This window comes from Ambystoma mexicanum, chromosome 7p, assembly GCF_040938575.1.
Source record: "Ambystoma mexicanum isolate Mex_15411 chromosome 7p, UKY_AmexF1_1, whole genome shotgun sequence".
NCBI classification, from domain to species: domain Eukaryota; kingdom Metazoa; phylum Chordata; class Amphibia; order Caudata; family Ambystomatidae; genus Ambystoma; species Ambystoma mexicanum.
Window position 1 is genome coordinate 215584907 of NC_090939.1, and position 17309 is coordinate 215602215.

At 41.9% G+C, this 17309-nt stretch overlaps 1 protein-coding gene across 3 annotated transcripts in view; it reads left to right on the forward strand.

The window, feature by feature from the left end:
- The window catches only part of KCNJ6 (potassium inwardly rectifying channel subfamily J member 6), a 1845462-nt gene that overhangs the window by 921545 nt on the left and 906608 nt on the right, over positions 1-17309 (forward strand). For all 3 annotated transcript variants that reach the window (XR_011283450.1, XM_069636081.1, XM_069636080.1), the window contains one exon: positions 6012-6166. The gene's annotated coding sequence lies outside the window, so the exon portion shown is untranslated. The remainder of the gene's footprint in view (positions 1-6011; positions 6167-17309) is intronic.

The following is a 17309-nucleotide window of genomic DNA, read 5'->3' on the forward strand; positions in this document are numbered from 1 at the left end:
CCCTCAGTTTGTGGCTGGAGAAATGGAAGAGTACCTGTTAAAGAAGGGTGTACAACATACAACAACAGCGTTGTATAACCAAAAGGGAAACGCTACAGTGGAGAGGTTTAATAGAACTGTTATGGATGCAATCAGGAAAGTGATTGCGACAGGTGGGGATTGGGTACGGACTGTGATGGAGAGAGTTTTCCAATATCGGTAAGCGCAGCATCAGACCATTGGAGTGCCGTCTTTGAAGTAGCTCAAAGGAGGAAACCTAACACTAGGTTGACTCTGGGGTGGTTACAAAAGTATAAGCTAGGTGAGGTGAAGGAGCGAGATGGAGAGTTAAGGAGGAGAATCAAGGAGAGTCCGCTAAAGGCAAAGGAGCGGTATGCTAAGATAAATTGTGTATGTGTTGTGCGCATGGCCAAAGGTGCACTGGTGAGGGTGAAATTAGGTAGAACTATGAATAAAAGAAATTCCATGTTTTGTAGTCAAAGAAGATTTCATTTCATCATTTGTATCGCGCCTTTCACCTGGGTGATACTATGAGATTGGAGAATTGTGGAACAAAGAGAGAGCGGCCTTGCTGGGTGAGCATGGGTGGGGAAGTCTGCAGTGGGTGATTGCGTGGACACCTTAAAAGGTGTGTTGTATTCTTGTGGAATGTTCAACCAGCCCAAAAACATGGAATCAGAAAGGGGTTTAGAATATGGAGTGAGAAGGAGAGAGTTCTGATTTAACAGGGAGAAAAAAGGTGAGAAGAGGCAGAGGCCGAAGGAACTGGGGTCGCTGTGCCGCAGTGTCTTCAAATAAAGATACGTGTTTTGAACCTACAGGTATATGCGCGTGACTTCGCAGATGTGCATAATTCACTGCGGTGCAAATATGTAAGTGCATAATTACAGATTCAAGCCCAGATGGGTCAGTGAAATAAAGTATCTAAAATAAGTCATCTGAAGTAATGTAATGGAATTCAAAGTGATCAACAGTAATCTAAAAGTAATCCAAAGTAATGTGAAGTAGTGTTAAGTAATGCAAAATGAATGTGCAGTAATATATAGTAGTCTTGCATTTGTAGTGGTTACCTGACTTAAAAATAAATATTGTATCCTATAACATGTGCTTTCTACTAGATCCAGTTGATCCATTTGATGGGTTCTGAATGCTGGAGTGGTCATGCATTAGCTGTGCACATCAAGGCCCCTCCGCTCCCTTTACATCTGCAGGGAGCCCCCACTGAGATGAATTCTTTGCCTCCTGGATCACCCCTCTATTTCTTGATACCCACTGCCCCCTCTCCTTCCCTAGTCATCTTATATATTGGATACCCACTGCTGTATTTGCAAAGTGCTCATGCTCTCCCGTTGTCTCTCTTGCTCTCCCACTGGCATTGCACCACCCGGCACTAGAGAGGGTATTTTTTGTAGGGATCGATGTGTTCTTCAGAACACTATTGTTTGAATCTTATATTAGAAATGTGTAAATCTGTCCCCTTTTCTGTGGTAGATTGAATGTTAAGCATGTGCCTCTGACACCAGAAAAGCCGTCACGTCATACGTTCGAATCTCAGCAAAGTCAACTAAATCATTCACCCATCAGAAGTCGATACATTGATTTAATTTGGGTAACAGTAACTGCTATTATTAGAGCGCTATGCTTGAATCTATATTAAAAAACATGAATAAAATATGTATACAAAATAAGATTAAAAAGAAGTTTAAAATGTGGTTTTCATCAAATGTTATGTACAGGTTTTATAAAGTGTGAAAATGCAACACAAGCCCCAGAGTGGAGCGAAGACGCAGAGGCAGCATTCAGTCAGGACAAGTAGAATGAAAAAGAGAGACATGAAAATGCTCAGTGTAAGGGAGAGGTCTTAGTTTCTGCAGAAAGATTAGTAATGTGGGCTTTGCCTGTAAGGATCATGGCACGGCGTTCCATAATGAAGACCCCAAGACTGAAAAAGAACAACCTACTTGTTTTCCCATTTTAAGTAGGTGTATAGATTGAGAGCGAAGAGGCGAGACGAATGAATTCTGAATAACAAGAAAACAAACATTCAGATAATATGAAGTCTTGCGGAGCAGACCTGGATGATTAAAGGCAATGCAGGGTTTGACTGGAAGCCTGTGCCGCAAGGCCAAGCCTGGCGACACATGATCGAATTTCATAGCCTGAGAAGAAGTCTCACAGCTGCGTTCGGACCTCCCTGTCACCTAGACAAAAGTTTGGATGAGGTTCCCAGTTAGATACTAGTTCAGAAATCCAATCTGGTGGAAATAACAGCATTAACCACCACCACTCGTTGAGAACAAGATATTGATGGTAACAACCGGATTAGTCTCTTGAAATGGACAAAACAGTTTCTTGAAACAAATGCTACTTGTTTAGAGAGACACCAGAATCAGTAAAGATCCCCAAATTCTTGGCCAAAGCGGCTGCGTCAAGGCATGAGCCAAAGTAATCAAGCCAAAAAAAGTCATCACCTCAATGTTTTGGTCAATCCACTGTTTAATTGTGGAAAGACACTCCCTCAAAGTAATAGAGGTGAAATTTCAATTCACTGAAAGTTTTACTAATATTGTATTTCATCAGCGTAGAAAGAAAACAAAAGGTAACTTTTGTGTATTAAACCATCCACATTCCCTATATATATGGCAATATGAAGACAGAGCTGATCCCTGTGGAACCCCACAAAGCATATTGATCAAATGCAAAAGACTCAACTTCCACTGACTGGCTTCGAGCCATAAACAATGAGCGGATCCAATTGCGGGCCATGCCCTGAACGCCTTGTGTTTCCAAATGAGTTAAGAAAATGTGACGGTTCCGCGTTTCAGGCCGCAGATAGATTCAACACAATACGGGCCCAGCTCCGCCTCTTTTCTAAGCTAGGCTATTATGGCTGTGGTCATCAACTCTGTACTATAACCAGATCTGTGTCCCAATTTGATTAGATTTGATTGTTTACAATGTGCAGGTGACCCATGGGTATCAATGCGCAAACATTCCTAGAAAATTGACCAAACTGATAGATGGAGAAGCCAAAAATTAAATTTCTTTAAAGATGTTATTTCCTTTCTGAAGATTGTCAAGTCAGTAATATGTCGAACTTCTTCTGGGAGTTCATTCCAAGGTTTAGCTCCTAAAACACTACGAGAGGGTAATGTTACGTTATCTTGCATTTGTATAGCAGTCTTTCCCTAGATTAGTAGGTGCTGTTTGCCCGCCAGAGGGGAAAGAAGGAGCATGATAGAACATTCAGTAGTGATAGGGAGGTGCAAACACGGTAGGCAGTTGGGATGAGAGCAAGGGATATGATAGGTTATTTGTAACACCCTTAATACCCAAAGGTTTATAAGCACTGACCTCGGAATCCAACCTGTGGTGCTCCATGTTGTCTTGCTTCCACAGCGAGCACTTTACCCCCTGGGCTATCCTCCCAAGACAATAGTCACAAAGCTCAGGAAATAATGTGACGGAAAAGGTGTAGGCGCCATCTGTCGGGGGACCAAATTCCTCATGGGACTCATCTGATCGAAAAAATAGACCCATCATCCGGATGGTGAAGGAGCAATACTAGAAATGACAGGGAAAGGCTCACAGAAATCATTTATGATGGAAAAAGCTCAACTGAATGCCTGGAATCAATAGTATCCTGTTGCCAAGCCCCTCTTATCCACCCCCCACCTACTCCCACCTCTACCCCTCCCACTTGCGCTGAACCCCTTTACCCCATAACATATAGAGAACACACAGTGGGCAAAGAGGAAGCAGGCAATCGAACAGATCAGTCAACAGGGTGTCAGCTGCGCTCCGGTAGGGGAAGAAAAATGAGAAAATGATTTCTGCCAATAGAAGTCGGTCTGTGACAGAGCAGGAGGTCACTTTTTGTCCTGTGTCTACATTTCATTATCTGCAGGCACACATATATCTGCATTGCTTCATTAGAAAATGTAAGTTGGCCAAATACTATGGCACTGTTGATTCCGTTAATAGTGGGGACCGCGAGACTCAGGACAAGGCCTCCTGCCTGACCATTCGAGAGATGCCTGCCTTATGCGCCTTTCAATCATTAGATACTGAACATGAGGGGTTATTTCAGAGTCATGACAATACTGATGGATGGGAAGTGACTATATTGCAGAATCTAGATTTGGACACTATGAAATCTATAGAGCTTTTTGAAGACCTTGGCCCTCAATACGAGTCTGCCGGTACCCGCAAGTACTACCAGGATTTTACAGGCATTGGAAAGCCAGTAAGTTCCCATTACCATGGAGTCCTGCAGGACTCCATAAGAATGGGAACCCTGAAGAACCGGCACCGTTAGGAACAGTGCCGGTGCTTCAAGGAAATATCTGCCGGTAGGGGCCAGAACTACCGGCAGGTCAGGTTTATTTGCACCTTATGCTAAGGATCCTTACTGCGCATTTGAGCTATGCACCGAAACATTGAATTATGTATTTGCTGGACTTTTATTTTTTAAATGGAATTTTAACATCTATGCAATACAGTCAATGTTTGGTAGACTTGTGCTTTAGGTTTGAATATACCCATGTAACTGGAGTTTGTGAACTGTGCGTCAGTATTTATTGACCATCTTTGTCTAAAAGACTAGTTCATTTCAATCTCTCCATTTATTAGAATTGTTATCATGTGGATGGGACATCTATTCTAATCAATTAAGAACTTTGCAAATTAGGATTGCTGCATTAGCATAACGATGGACATTATATTAGTTCACTTGTTGTTATACATTAAAATGGAAAATCAGACAGGTAGATGCCTTTAGTGGATTTTAAACCATATTACTGTTTGCACTCCAAAATGGCGCTCTGCTTTACCATTGTTGGCATAGGATTTGATGGGAGCCAGGCAATAGAGAAGGAACTGAAGGTGGAATATGTTATTGTTATATGAATATATGTTAATATATGTTATATATGTTAAAATATACTTTTAAAAAACTGTAACCTGGCTATCCGTAGTCCTGTGTGTTTTGTGTGGGGAATGGGAGAAGGCAGGCGAGGTTAGGAGGACATCAGGGGAGTGGGCAAAGCTCACACAGATGAGGGGGCACTTGGTGAGGGCCTGAGGGCAGAAAAGCCATTTTCCTAAACTGAAATAGGCATTCAGGACTCCCATTCATGCAGTAACCATGACCAAGCCTGCTTAGTTTCAAAGCAAGGCCACCTCAGGCAATGTTGCCTACTTAATGGTCACAAGTTATAAGACCACTTAGAGCAACATGGCCTGAGGGGGCGGGACCTTTCCTCACTTTGAAGCTAAGCTGGGTTGCTTGTGGTTACTGCATGGAAGGGAGACAGTCCAGAGTCCTTGATGCTGTGTGCTTTCTTAGTTTTAAATATCTCATAACATGCTAAGAAAACACATGACATCCGGAATATTTATTTTAAACCATGCGACTGAAAGTGTTGCACTCTAAAGGGCAAGCTTCCTTGAGGACGACATGAAAAGAGCAGCTATCGCAGGGTAAGGAGCTGCTAATACATGGAGAATTGCAAATCCAGCTTGCATGTTCAAGGCATACTCGAATAACCTTTTGTTTTATATATATGGTTTAAAGATCTTTTATGTTCCCAGTACTCTCTGAGAGCTCTGAGAGACCATTTCCTTGCCTTTTGCTGAATTGCATTCTGGTATTTGTAGTCTCCCAGTTAAGATGGGGGAAATAATGCCACAATTGTATACTTTTTGCCTAACACAGTTCTATATGGATTTATATATTTGAGTGACACTATGGTATGTGTACCTTTCAAGTTATGTCTATAAGGCAGAGGATTGTTGAAAGTCAGGCATTGGAGTGAGGAGGGGAAATGATGAGAGGCCAAGTAAGCCATGAGTATTTGCTCAGTATGTGGCAAGAGAGCTTGCAATCCTGGACACTAATGCAATTATTCTCCCCTGATTGTGGCTGCTTTTCAGGGCACAAATTAAGGACAAGTGGGTGGACAGCATACATGTTTTTCAGAAGGTGGACACAACTTCTTTTTTTTTTTTAGGTTGGCAAGCTTGCTCAAGTATTTGGCTACCAGGACTTTACTGAGATTGTCATGTTCCCAGTGCAGACGCTTACCCACAAGACCACAAACACTTGTCTGGTATTGGGATTTTGTTTTCCATGGAATATTTCACTACAGATTGCTGGGTTTAAAAGGTAAGCACCTTTTATACTTTTCCAGCATATTTATGAGAACATTTCCTCTCTCATGTTATTTGTATCGTGTTCATTACTTTTTTTAAAGTCCAATGATATTTTATCTTAGGCACTTTCGTCTAAGGGGAAGGTCAATTGAACTACATCTGTATATTTAAGTTTGAGAAATATGTTCATTTACTGTGCGTTTAATCCATGGCTGTCAGCTTTTGATTTTCGCAATGGGGCAAAGGTACCTGGGTATATGTTATTCTTGCAGCCAGTCATTTTTTTCTTCCCTTTTCCGTGCTGCTTAAAGGCAGTTAGGTGGGGTTGTGCGTTTTATCACAACAGTCACCAAGAGGCCGGACATACAAGAAGAGGCTTGTATCACACTGCTTAATCAAAGTGTATGATCCTTGGCAAATAATGTAATCTCAGTGGGAATAGCCTATACAAATTGTGAGTTCTCAAAGCCTGCCATCTTTTATACAGAACAATACCACTGTCTGAAACAGGTCAGAATCAGTCTGTGTTTGATGAATGTCTTTGGGCGATGGTTGCATTAGGGTGGATTTCGAGGTTAATCTCTTAACCCTGGGCATATGTTATTCTTGGAGCCGGTCATGAGAGATTGAGAGAATTGTTTTGCCTTTTGCTGAATTGCATTCTGGTATTTGTAGTCTACCAGTCAAGATGGGGGGAATAATGCCACAATTTCACACTTTTTGCCTAGGATAGTTCTATAAGGATTTATATATTTGAGTGGCACTATGGTATGTGTACTTCTCAAGTTATCTTTATAAAGCAGAGTTTTATTGAAAGCCAGCCATGGGGTGGGGAGGGGAAATGGAGAGAGGGCAAGTAAGTCATGAGTATTTGCCCAGGATGTGACAAGAGAGGTTGTAATCGTGGACACTGGTGCAGTTATTCCCCCTGATTGTGGCTTCTTTTCAGGGCACAAGTAAAGGACACATGGGGGTGGACAGCATAAAGATTGTTCATGAGCGGACATAACCCACTGGGTTTTTCTGAAGTTGACAAGCTTGCTAAAATATTTGACAACCAGGATGTTACTCAGATTGTCATGTTCCCAGTGCAGAAGCTTATCCACAAGACCACACACACTTGTCTCATATTGGGATTTTGTTTTCCTTGAAATATTTCACTACAGATTGCTGGGATTAAAAAGTGAGCACCTTTTGTACTTTGCAAGCATATTTATTGGAACATGTCCTCTCTCATGTTATTATTCTGGTTTTATTTTTTTATTTTTTAAAGTCCAATGCTACATTGTCATGTGCACTTTCTTCTAAGGGAAAGGTCAATTCAACTACATGTGTATATTTCACTTTAAGATATATGTTCTCTTACTGTGCATATATTTATGGGACCAGCTTTTGAATTTCGCTATGGGGGCAAAGGTACCTGGGCATATGTTATTCTTGCAAGCTGTCCTTTTTTCCCTTTTCCGTGCTGCTGAAATGCAGTTAGTTGGGGTTGTGCCATGTATCACAACAGTCACCGAGAGACAGGCGCAAGCACGCTGCTTAGCCAAAGTGTGTGATCCTTGGTAAAAAATATAATCTCAGGGCACATTGCCTAAACAAATTGTGAGTTAACCTTGCAAACCTGGGCATATGTCATTCTTGGAGCCGGCCATGAGAGATATTACACAACTTATGCACGTTTTAGCTCACTGTACCATTCACAGTTGAGAAATAACCATTTGCATATCACTCTTTGTCCCGCCCACAAGGGCAGTCCAGCACCGAAATGCTATGCAATTCTCCTCTGAACAAGAGTACTGGGAACAGCCTGTTTGTGTTTTCAACTATACAGAGGCCATGAAAAAAAAACGATGGAATAACAAAACCCTTGAAATTCAAGGAAAAAACACTACTTTACTGCAGTTAAGGTGCGTAAAATATTGCAACTTGAAATTCAGCACATTGAGAAACTCTGGACCAGATTAACTTGGTGCATTCCCATTGCAAAACCCAAGAGCACTTATATATTATAAGACAAGGAATTTATAATGCCTTGCAAAACGGCATTATGGCAGATATGGCATTATGGGGGAGATCAACAGGAACGCACCAGAGGCCATGGTTAGTGCTCCTATTAGTGCTTTAAAAAATACTGTGGGCACGGCCCAAGGCCATGGCTAGTGGCCCGTTTGTGTTTTCAAATATACTGTGGGCATGGGCCGTTTGTGTTTTCAAATATACAGTGGCTATGGGCACAGGCCATGGGCAGTGGTGCAGAAAAAATATGGAATAACTAAACCATTGAAATTCAAGGAAAAAACTTGAGTTAAATGAAGTTAAGGTGAGTAAACATAACACAACAAAACCCTTCAAATTCAGCGCATTGGGAAACTCAGAAACAGCTTAACTCACCGCGTTCCTGTTGCAAAGCCCAAGAGCACATATACATTATAAGAGAAGGAATTTATAATGCCATACAAAATGACATTAAGGGGGATATGGCATTATGGGGGAGATCAATGGGAATCCACTGACGGTCATGGCTAGTGGCCTGTTACTGCTTTAAAAAATGCTGTTGACAAAGCCAAAGGCCGTGCACACTGGTCTTGGCCAAAGGCCATGGCTGTCTGGTAGTGTTATAAAATATTCAGTGGGCACGGCCGAAGACGCATGGAACTAATCTATGGAATAACAAAACCCTTGAAATTAAATACAAATCTTGAGTTGCAGGGATATTAAGGTAAAACAACCAAACCACTGAAATTCAGCTAAAGCCACATTAACTTCATACATCCTTTTGCACAGCTGATGTCCACAATGATGGCATCACAGATGACATCACAGATGACATCACTGGTCACATCACTAATAAAATCTTATATGAAATCAATGATTATTTAACTAATGTCATCAGACATAGGATCACTCTAGGTATTTGTACACATTTAGACCCCCCCTTACGTTTCTACATATATGATATTAGCATTTTAGAATAGTTATTAACAATGAGTACATTATTAAAACAGTAAACATCTACGCGTGCATCATATCACTACTTGCAAAACCCTTGCTTTGTAATACTTTGGTAAAAAATGATATCTGAATTATAAATATGTAATATTTTACAAATATGTTTACCTTCTTCTAATAACAAAGTACAATAAGTACACTGCTTGCTATTATCCATTTGTGCCAAATATTTCTAAGACATGTTCACTATAATTGAATATGTATATACAGTTACAAAAACAAATAGTAGGAACAAATAGAAAGAGACAATTGTTGAACTGTAATTATTTACTACATTTTAAAATAAACATATCTAAATACTCAATTGATTTTTTGTGAGACACATTTGCACAAGTATATTTTTCTAAATTACATGAGAAGTGCTTTAAAAAAAAGAACAACTATGTGTTAGGACACATTTTAAGATTTCCATACAAGGGTATTGAAAGAAAAAGTGATTTTTGCTCTAACTTTAGATATGTATAGAAAAGAAATAAAGTTTTAAAATACATAATTTGCTTGACAACATGCACATAGATCTATATTTCTTTCTGTGTGTCTTTTTTAAGTGATTAACATGTTAAAATTGAAATAAAATACATACTGTACAAAGTAAAAGTAAGGTTTAAATAGTATCCAATTTTTGAATACATTATGCCTCATTATGCGTCCGACGGTAGCCGTGCCGGTAAACACTGGCAAGTGTACCGCTGGAGTCATTTTCTTTTCTTCGCCTGGCAAAGGGGACCTACTGGGGCATTTCAGCCCCAGTGCTCCTGGTAATTCCTATTGCCGGGCGCTGGAAAATGACTCCCCATTCCCATTTGAGTCCCATTGGACTCAATGGGAATGGGGCAGACAGATGCACTGGCATCATTCATGAATGGTGCCAGTGCATCCATCAAAATCTGCGAGTGAGTGCTGTTCCGCCTGCCAGGTCACTGGCAGGCGGAAAGGAATCGCTCGCAGACCTCGTAGACTGGCAAACTTGTAATGAGGCCCATTGACTTTTGGGTATGTCATAGATGACATGATTAGTGTTAAGGATTTCAATCAGGTGACGCACACCTTACTCTCGGCCCAGTATGTAAAGTGCAATTGAAATGCTTATGTTTGATGTTATATTCAATATTGAGATGGTACAAAACTCATATCACACCCACTTTTTAAATACCCCAGGTCACAATGGACCATGAACCAGGCTGGTTGATAAAATGTCATATTTATTTATTTATTTATTTTCAAATTCAAAAGAAATCATACAATTTTTAATATGGAGCTGCAATCGTTAATGGGGTTATAAGAACAATAGGAATGTAAGCAATGCACTTATTTTAACCTTCTATTGACACAACTACAACACACCAGAGAATAGGAACACTTTTGAGTTTAGGAAAGATAGCACTTGAGTTAGAATTTCCTCCTGCAAGGTTCCCTCAACCCACAAGTAATCATTTCTAAGTGGATAAACAGAAGCAGCAAATCATAAGGAATGACAAATGGAAAACAGAGTTGAAATCCAACTTCCACTCCCCAAACAAGAGAGAAAAACGGATTTTAAACCCTAGCATTGTTAGAAATGACACTTGGAAATGGATGAATGTGTCTAAAAACTCTAGAAACAAAACAATTATTTAATGGAGCAACACTGGAAAGATACTAGCAATCACAAGCAATGGCTTGAGCAAAAGACCACAATTCGAAATTTAATGGAGGATTTAAAACAGTTTATAATCAAAATGAGACGTTGGAAATTTAGCAAACTTTTGCAATTCCCACCTGAATTTACCAAAACGGTTTTTACTAAAAACGGGTGAAATATTGGTGGTGTGGTTTTTAAGTTGGGGTGTAGCTATGGATCCTACGTACAATATGGAAGTGAAATTAGGTCTCTAGCTGAAAAATTGAGTGAGTTATGTAAGATCTAGTGAGGTGTGTTTTAAGAAAATGAAGGCGCAAAAAAGGAAAAGGAATACATTTTGACAGTTTTACTCTACACTTGAGCATTCAGGCTAGACTACCAGATGGAGACACAGTAAGCTCATGGGTTGACTCGCAAGTTCAACCCTAGCACCTCCGCGCCCGCCATGGCAGAACCAATCCGTTCGCTCGGAAGAGGACTAAGGGCTTGGATTTCACAAGACAAAACAATTAAAGAAGTTGGCGCTAGCACAAGAAATCAAAGGCAGGGTTTCAAGAAAGATTTTTGACAATATTACAGGTTATCAGGATAAGGATAGGATGACTTAGAGAATGGAACTAAGGACAAGGCAAGGCAAGGTATGCTATGGTTTTCTATGGTTCCTATTAATACTCACAGTCCTCTTTTTAGTTTGGATTTTGGACAGTCAGCAGTTCTGGTCAGCACACGGATCTGGTCTAACAAAGGACAGCCTGACAAACTCAGCGGGACAGGATCAGCTGGGCAGGGACTAGATACCAAAGGATAGTTCTTCCGGACTGTCAATTCTGGTTACAGGATACTATAGGTCATCAGGGTAGCAGGATAGTAGCAGCATGCAGTGAGTAGCGGCAACCAAGCTGGATTAGGATGCAAAAAGTACCACAGTTTCTCCTGGTTACTGGTAGATTAGTGGGCTTTAAAACGGTAGGGTAGGCCTTGCTGGAGCAGGATCAGCAATGCTTGGGTTTGGAGTTGGAGTCTGGAGTCTGAAAGATGAAACAGGAACAGGAACGCAGCACAGGAAATCAGGAAGAGTGTTTGTGTCTGTCTCCAGGGTCTTGTTATGGACCCTTATTTACAATGCAAAATGACATCATGAAGGTAGAGCTGGGCAGGGTTAACTATGCCCGCCCCTCAACTACTTGGATTGGGCAGGGAAGCTAGTCTCCGCCTCGCTCTCAGTTGGTTGGACTTCTAAGGGAATGATGTCAGATTTATGAGGTGAGGTTTACAATGTTCAAATACTCCCACATTTACTTTACTTACAATCTGATTTTGCCAAAAACATACAGTTCTTTATTTGTAATCTCTTGGCAAATTATACACACAGGTTACATATTATGTGCAGCCCAGATCAGTCCAATCCTCAGGTCTGTGCAACATTGTTTCACCTTTCTGATACATTTTGGTAATTTTACCCATTAAAGATTTGGCCTAATATTCTACAATTGTATACACACATGTGAATTGTCCCCAGGGATGTATGTACAAAATGTTATGTTTGCCACATCAATACTTTCCTTATAATCTGTCATATTTCATAACTTCTGTTCCCCATGCGGCAATGAGTTCTACCACGTTTTAAAAGATAGCACCCAAAATTAGATTTAAAACTGAGAACAATTAAAATGTTTGCTAATTCTTGTTACAGAAATAAAAGTCTTTAAAGTTTTTTCATAACATGGTCTATGGCACCAAAAGGCAGTCCCTTTGTTACCAGATCCTGTTTTCTTTTTCTTCCTCCAACTGCAAGCAGCTGTCATTTCCTTACAGGCAAGATAGGTTTCCAGTCTTAATTAATTGAACACTTGACAGGTGAGTGGCCCAGGACTGCTATTGTCCCAGCCTGGAGCACAGGCGAATGTCTGACAAGCTTGTGAACTTTCATTGTCCTATCCCATACAAAGTTTTTCAAGCTGGCACTTCGCACCTACGTGTCCTGGATTTATGGTGTATCTTCCTTCCTTGGAGGATTTTCATGGCTGGCAACTTGAATAACAGGTTTTTTTGAAAGCTTGCAACTCCAGCCTATGGGTTTTAAACTGTTTAATTTCTTACTTTGGGTCTTGAATTAATCAACCTATGACAGAATATATCCTATGAGTGTATTATCAACACTAACATAATTCCTTTACATTGCTAAGTAAACACGCTTTCATTAACAATTTAATTTTAAACAGGCCATTTCTTTCTCTTCAGTCATCACAGCCCATTTTTCCACATGTGTTAAAAACTGCTAGCATTTCTTTCTTAATTCAGTTTGCAGCTGCTCAGATTGCTGCTGTCTTTGCAGCTGTAGTCATTTTCCTTGCCGCAGGACTCTTATCTAAAGTATAGATACATTTATCCTTGACTTGGCTCAGAGAGTAAAAAGTCTCTTTGAACTGCTGCACCTGGATACATTTGGGAAAGAAATAAACGCGTGTTCCTGTGCGAGTGAAAAGAAAGTTGCTTGTTGATTTCTTTCATATGTACTCTGACAGGACCTGTCATTCAGGAATTATGCCTGCTGTTTCTGAGGCACAATGAATTATCCTGGGCTTGCAAGGGCCGTTTCCATCACAGTGGTCTCGGAATGCACAGATGGAAATAGCATAACACAGCATTTTGAAAGGGGGAAAAAGGATTTGATTTTGAAGGGGAATTTGAAGGGGAATTTTTGGCTTTTGCAGCAATGCAGTGCTGCCTGTTCACTTGATTCCATATATGTTTCAGAACACACTGGCATACCTTTTCAGTGTGTCCCTTGTTACATTTTGCCTGAAGTATGCTAGGCAGGCTGGTGCAGCCATTTTATGTTGCTGCCAAAATGCAGTTGTGAAGTCCTGGTGCGCAGAGGGGCCAGCGGCGCCAGGTTGCTGTTTCTTGCACAAATGCAGCTTGGTTATGTGGTGCTATGCTATTGAGTGGGTCAATATATTACACCCCCCACCCCTGACTTCTCCTGGGCTTTCAAGTCAAGGAGGAGTCAGGCAAGGAGGATTTCTCCATGGACCACAGCAGGATCCAGCAGGTATGAGTACCTCTTCCATCAGAGAACGGTGCGTCCTGCTCCTCTTGATGTCTCTGGTTGGAACGTGGAACGACACTTCCTGCTTTCCCTGGGATCTTCCTTTCATGGTGTGGAGCGACACTCCCTGATCTCCTTTGGTTTCTCCCTTCCAGGCTGCCGGGGCGGTACTCCTTGGTTGTTAGATAGCCGCAACCAATAAGAATGTATGACAGAGAACATAAACCGGTTACAACAATTTCCCACTAACTGCCCACCAATTGGGTTGACAGCAGTGGGATACATAGGCGTTTAATAATAACAATTGATAATGAAGAAAATACACCCTGTTACATTATCAGATCTATAAATCCTATTGGTCCCCTTCTGGTTCTTCCTTTCCTCATTCTCATGTTTCCGATGTCTCCTCTGTTTGATATTCTCTGGGCTCCTCAATTTGTTGGAAAGTGTGCCTAGGGTGACAGCTCTTTAGTTGATTAATATGGACCCATTTCTCTTCTGCCAATTCGCCTTTCAGGATGCAGATTCTGTAGGCCACAGGTGAGCTTTTGTCTACAATTTCAAAAGGTCCTTGCCAGCTAAGCAAAAATATGTGCTCTTTGGTCTGGTTCGTTTGGAAATTGTACAAGTAGACCCTGTCTCCTACTTGATATTCCTTTTCAGTGGTCTTAAGGTTATAGTGGGTTTTCATACTGTCTGCAGATCTTTCTAGATTCTGCTGAGCATAGGCATAAGCATGTTGAAGGTGTTTTCGTAGGTTCTCAACATATTCATGAGTTGTGGAGGCGTTGATCAGTGTCTGCTCCTGTGTTCTATAGAGCAGATGCTGAGGTAGCATCATCCTTCGTCCAGTCATCAGCTCAAATGGAGACATCTTAGTTGCAGAAGAAGATGTAGATCTGATGGCATCAAGACAAGCGGTAATTGGATCTACCAACTTGGCCAAGATTCTGACACAAACTTTTTTTGAATGCTCACAATAGTTTTATTGTACCTCTCAACTCCACCACTAAAGGACCGCTGGTAGGCAATGGGCCTCATTACGACCCAGGCGGAAAACCATGGTGCTAATAGCACCATGGTCCTTGCCGGTAACTTACCAACTCCACCATGGAGAAAGGGGGAATTACCACCCCATTACAAGATTGGCGGGGCGGTAATTCCCCCTTCCTCCATGACCCTTCCCCATTCCCATTTTTGCCCCATAGGGCTCAATGGGAATGGGGAAGGCGCTAAGTACGGTACCTCAAATTGCGGTACCGTACTTAGAACCAAGGTCCTTTTGAGGGTCTCTGCTTTAACGGCTGGTGTAGACCAGCCATTAAGGTCAGGTCCCGCAAAGGGACCTCGTAATCAGGCGCTAATGGGTTAGCGGCGCCGCAGCCTTTTACGGCGCTGTTAACCCATTAGCGCCAGGGTTGTAATGAGGCCCAATGTGTAGTTTCCTTTTGACCCAAGTATCTCGCACATCTTTGTCATCACTTTGCTGGTGAAGTGACTACCTCGGTCTGACTCAATCCTTTGGGGTAGACCAAAACGCGAGAAGATGTGATTGATCATCAGGGCAGTTGCTGTTTCAGCCTTGCAATTTGGAGCCGGAAGACATTCCACCCGTTTGGTAAACAAGCATGTTACGGTTAACATGTACTTGTTCCCCCTAGAGCAGCGAATCATGGGCCTGATTAAATCTACTTGTAAATCTGACCAAGGCGGTGTCATCCCCCTCTTCTGGAGGAGATGTCGGTGTGTGAGTGAAGTTGGCTGAAATTGTGCACACGCAAGACACCCTTTCAAGTATTGGTCGAGGTCCTGCCCCATGTGTGGCCAGTATGCAACCTCTCGCAAGATTTCTAAAGTAGTGTGAAACCCCCGATGACCGGCTGTGGCCGCATCATGGGCATTATTTAGTATCAGGCTTCGAAATGAGGTAGGGACAACCCACTGGTCTCAGCCAGATATGGATCTCCTTACCAACAAACCTTCTTAGATTCAGAATATTTTTGGACATTTCATCAACACCCTGAGGTCCTCTTTCCGAATGTAATCAGGAATCATCAGAGGAAAGTTCCCAGGGTCCTCAATGTGTCGATAAAACTTACCAATAATCGGATACCGTTTTTGTGCCATGATTAAATCAGCATCTGGGGTCTCCTTTCTCCATTGGGCAGTTGAGAGTTCATTTTGAGCATTTGATTGGGACCTAGTGATAGCAGTAACCTGGATTTCCCCCAACAGGGACTTGATCTCGAGGAGCTCCTCCTGGATGGCTCCAGTTTTGGCCAGCTGATCAGCTAGGTCATTTCCAGTTTTTTCTGGTCCCTCTATTCTGGAATAACCCTTGATCTTCTTCCAGTAGATGGTCATCCCACTAGAGGTGACCAGATCATTAATATTTTGGATGAGTCTGCCATGTTTAAGCAATTTATTATAAGCACATAGCATGCCTCTGGTTTTCCAATTAACCAGGTACTCCACGAACCCGTTCCAGACATAATCTGAATCAGTGATTATGACCAGTTTGTGGAGTTGGTGTTGGACAGCAGTGAGGATGACTTGACGAACTACCATCAACTCTGCCACCTGACTACTATGGGGACCGATTTTGTACCCAGCAGAGGGTTGTGAGGCATCATTCACCCAAGCATTCCCAACGCCGGCCACCAGTTCCTTTTCCCCGTTGTTGTCAACATGGTAGGTGCACCCGTCCACATACACTGTGGGAATTCCCTTGCACTTGTCTTCTTCATAGACTTTGTGTGGGGAGTTCAGGTATGCCTTCATGTTGTCCTGGATTTTAAGACTTTCGTCCTCGAGACAGTTTTCTCTGGCACAATCATGCAAGTCAGCCAGACCTTGCGCGAGGGGACTCTTCTTGTTTTGGCCATATCTGACCTCCACAGGAAAGCCTTGCATTGACAGAATCCAGGAAGTAATTCTGGAATTACTCACATGTCCAGGCCGGATTCTGTCACTTTGGAGATATTGTAAAGGCTGGTGTGGAGTCTCTATGATGTGTTCCCCCTGGATGAACGGGCAATAATTTTTCAATACCCACACCGTTGCCAGGAGTGCATTCTCACAATCCTTGAATTTTTCCTCCACAGAGGATAAAGTCTTGCTTGCATAGGAGATGACTTTATTGACTTTGTCATGCTTTTGATATAATACTGTTGTCAAGCATGTATTCGAGAACCCTGTCTCCAAGAAGAACTCCTTGTTTTTGACAGGGTAAGCTAGATAAGGCGCTTGTGAGAGGCTTCTTTTGAGTTGCTTTACTGTCTCAGCTTGTTCTCGACCCCACTTCCACTTGACCGCCCCCTTCAACAGATGGATCAGGGGTCTTGTGATCTCTGCATAATCTTCAATTAACTTCCTACTGTAATTAGTCAGTCCAAGGAGGCTTCTTAGCTCACGCAGAGTTGTGGGGTCTTTGAGTTTCAGAACTGCTTCCACTTTCTTTTCTTGGGGACA